The 3,798-nt window shown below is 40.3% G+C and overlaps 1 long non-coding RNA gene across 2 annotated transcripts in view; it reads right to left on the bottom strand.

Moving 5' to 3' along the window:
- Positions 1-1,622: 1,622 nt before the first annotated feature.
- The window catches only part of LOC123521895, a 127,100-nt gene continuing 124,924 nt past the window's right edge, over positions 1,623-3,798 (bottom strand). For both annotated transcript variants that reach the window (XR_006680239.1, XR_006680238.1), the window contains exon 4: positions 1,623-1,840. This is a non-coding gene — a long non-coding RNA (uncharacterized LOC123521895). The remainder of the gene's footprint in view (positions 1,841-3,798) is intronic.

Raw genomic sequence — 3,798 nt, 5'->3', positions numbered from 1 at the left:
GATGGGGAAAGAATAGATCCAACTGCTGATCACCCGTGGTAACAGGGAAAAGGAACACCATGGCTAAGCGAAACCCACAGACATTTCAAAATACAATGTGCTGTGCCAATGTTTCCCACAGCGGGAGACGCCACTCACGAGGTTATGTTCATCCGACCCAGAGGGGCTGCAAAAGCACAAACTTAAACCTGATCCTGGATCATGGGCTGTGGTACAACAGTTTTTTAAGGCCAGCGAGAGGTGGAATCATTGTTTTCTGTAAAGGGGGCAGTAGGCTAAATAAGCTTGGGAACCTATGTGCTATATTAATATCGTGTATTATTGGGGGTTTTTTAATCCAAAAGAAGCATTGAAGATATCAATACCATGTCAGTCAGCATTTGAATGACTGAGTAATTTTGTCAAAGTGCCACACAGTGTCAAAGACTAGCCAACACCGGCCAATTAATTTAAAAACCTGAGGTTTTGAAGCGAATGCCAGGAGTGTATAATGGACTTGGATTTCCGAAATCATGCAGAGGATTATCATACTTAGGAAATGGTCACAAAGCAATTTCTAAGATTGTGGGGGAAATGCCCCACCACCTTCAGAATAAACAGGAAGACCTGTAGGCAGAGTCTTTGTGCATTCATTTGTTTCGTCATCAGCAGTTCAACACCTATAAAACGAATCAGAAGAGACCTCACATTCTCAGGTGCCCTCACAAGGAATGGCCTAACGAAAATCAAGAAGGCAATACTAACGTGGGTGTGTTAGTTTTTGTGAATTGCTAGATCCAAAATCTGATTCCCACCCACCTTTGGTAGCCTAAGTTTCCTACTGCCATCAAGTTCATTCCAACTCAAAGTGGCCCTGGTGTCTGAGACTCTGTCAATCTATAAGGGAGCAGGCAGCCCCATCTTTCTCCAGAACCTAGTTTTCAAATTTAAGGAAAACATCCTGTGATGAAAAATCTACATACTTGCTTCAACTTTTGTCATTAAACTACCTCCTTTCTTTAATCTCTTGAGCTGTTGATGCCTCTCTACATCTTTTCTTGGACACCCAGCATTTATAACATGCAAACTCATATTTAAGTTTTATAAACATTATCTGATGAAAGGATTTCATTTTTTTTTTATTTCTTTTTGATCTTGGGTTCAAATCTTTGGTGTACTGTAATTTTAGGTCCATACTTAACAATTCGGTGTATTGTGTGTTCAACTACTTTTTATGCATGCTTTCAAATATTTGCGGGTAATTTCTAAGACAGGTTCTGAACAGGGGGTCTTAGAGAGGGAAAAGTGTCATTAGTATGTCTCCTCTGTTAATTTAGCCTCATACATTCCACAACTCTCTCCCTCAGTCTATTAGGCAGATGTGGTCTTTGTCCAGCTAGTAAGTTGTGTTAGACCTTTCAACACTCTGCAGTCTTTGTATCACTCAGCTGCCAAGTTCCCTAGGGTAATCACAGACAGCTTGTCAATTTAATTGCAAAGAAACAGGCTTTCTTGTGACCATTCCAATTTTAGCTGCTACTTTAAATTGTACATGATAGTTCTTCCATGCTGTCTGCCCTTTAAAGAGTATGGATCTCTGCAAGCCTCTTAATGGTGATAGAAAGAAGAAGCGAGGCTGAAAATTTGGCTTGCTGATAGAGCCTATAACACACATTTATTAAGTTCTATGCTTTAGGAAAGGAAACTTTTTTCTTGAACCCTGTATGTTGCCATCCTTTTGCCAGTGCTAAATGACTTCTTTTCCTTTTCAATGTTCCACTTTCATGAACATTCTCCTCCTTTCTGGGTGATAGAGGATCCCTAGGCCATCTGGATTCTGGAACATCTGGACACCGAATTTCTGCAGAGAAGCATCAGAGGGAAGAGACAATCAGTTGTACAGGGTGTCTCCGGAGAGATTTCAATCAACTGTGATATTACGGTTGTCTCCCTTTTGGAGAGTTTATGCAAAAATAAAATAAAAGCACAGCACAGCACATCATTAGAGGCCAGTACCTCGAGAATATCAAGAGCATATGAGAAAGTAGGGCTTTTAGTTATGAACTTAGGTCAGTAATTGAATAAATCTCTATGTAAGGGCACCTTAGGGTCCAAAATAATAATCTATGAGTTAAAAAGAAATAATATAAACTCTTTCAGAAGGTTCAACTACCCTCCTCAAGCTAGGCTGTATGTTCGTGCTGGCGTGCGCATGCATTTGCGCGTGCGTTCATGTGTGTGTGTGTGTGTGTGTGTTTCTGCGCAAGGCTTCTCTGGAAACATGCAGGGGATAGCCTCTTCTTGGTCATCAATCTTGGTGTTATACCATATATAATATGACTGCAGAGTTCAGTACAGTCTAGTCAGGCGTGAGCACAGTGCTTATTTATCACCCTCAGCCTTCCTGGGCCACAGTTTTCCTAAACATGAAACTGTAGAACCAGAACAAAGGGCAATTGCCCAGATTTCTCAGGGCATCCCTGGCTCAGAGCCTTACACCAGTAAAAGGCGTCTCTTTTGTGTAGATACTGAGCAGAGCTGTCAGGCATCTGTGAGGAGATACTTAGATCTTGTGATCCGCCACCCCAGCCCCTCCCCAGAAGCCCCACCACCCCACCATGCTACTGATATTTTTATTTTCTTTCATTATATGTTCTCTGATAATTGTATGTGCTTCAAAGGAATACATTTTCTTTCTTGGGAAACATTGAAATCGCAGGGAAATACTGTGAAAGTTTGAAGCAACTGTCCTTCTCTACCCTCATTCGGTCTCCCTGCAGTATGTGGAGCCCTCCCACGTATTGCAAGAATTAACCCTGTCAGTGACTTCCAGGAGACTGGAACAGTTCTAAAGAAAAACAATTCACCAGTGAAAGTTTAGGTAACAACTATTTTTTCTTAAATCAGGAACACCTGAATTTAAATATCAAAATTCTCTGAAATAAGGGACCACAGACACATTCTCTGGTTTCTGCCAGCTCGTTGTGTCCTTAATTCCCTCCAACTGCATCTTCAATGGGCTCCACAATGAAACACAACAGCAGATGTTCACTCGTGTGAGATCGGCCTTGTATGAAGAGAATGAATACAAAATGAAGTTCTTAGCTGTGATCTATTTCAGATTAGCCATTTTCATTTATAAAACTGTTTATTTTTCTTTGTCAGCTTGAAGGTCAATCTAACTTTAAATTGCATATTGCAGAATTTCAACAAAGATATGAGACTCATCTCTGCTTCCTTTAAGACTAAAGGAAAAACAGCTGAGTCTTAACCAGGTTTTTAGTCAGTGCTTTATGAAATAGAGCAGATCACACTGATACAACACTGGCAAAGAGGCTTCATTTTGGAGGCAAAACATCAGGGTCTGCACAGCGTGGTGATGGCATCCACATTAAATGGAGCCCTCATCCCCAAAGGGAAACTCTCAGAGTAATATTGAGCGGAACGGTTGTTATACGTTAAGTAAATAAAAACACCACCAATCATAGTAGCTATCTTGTATTTAATACTTAGTCTGTATCAGGCACTATTCTACCAACATTTTACAAACAAGGGAAACCAAATCTGGCTAAATCTGCAGAATAGCTCTTTGAGGTAGGTCCTACTGCTAACACGTTTTATAGAATCTCGGCCAAGGTTGCACAAGGACATGATGAAACAAATATTCAAACTCAGGCAGAAAGACTGAAGCTCATATTAGAAATTGTAGATGGATAGTTGATGATAGATGATAGATAGATAGATAGATAGATAGATAGATAGATAGATAGATAGATAGATAGACAGACATTATAAGGGTCATAATTCAAGTGTTCACAT

Source organism: Echinops telfairi, unplaced genomic scaffold (assembly GCF_000313985.2).
Source record: "Echinops telfairi isolate 266 unplaced genomic scaffold, ASM31398v2 ScPeMD7_443;HRSCAF=831, whole genome shotgun sequence".
NCBI classification, from domain to species: Eukaryota; Metazoa; Chordata; class Mammalia; order Afrosoricida; family Tenrecidae; genus Echinops; species Echinops telfairi.
Note: the sequence above shows the minus strand (reverse complement) of the source record. Positions and strands in the feature narration are given on the sequence as shown.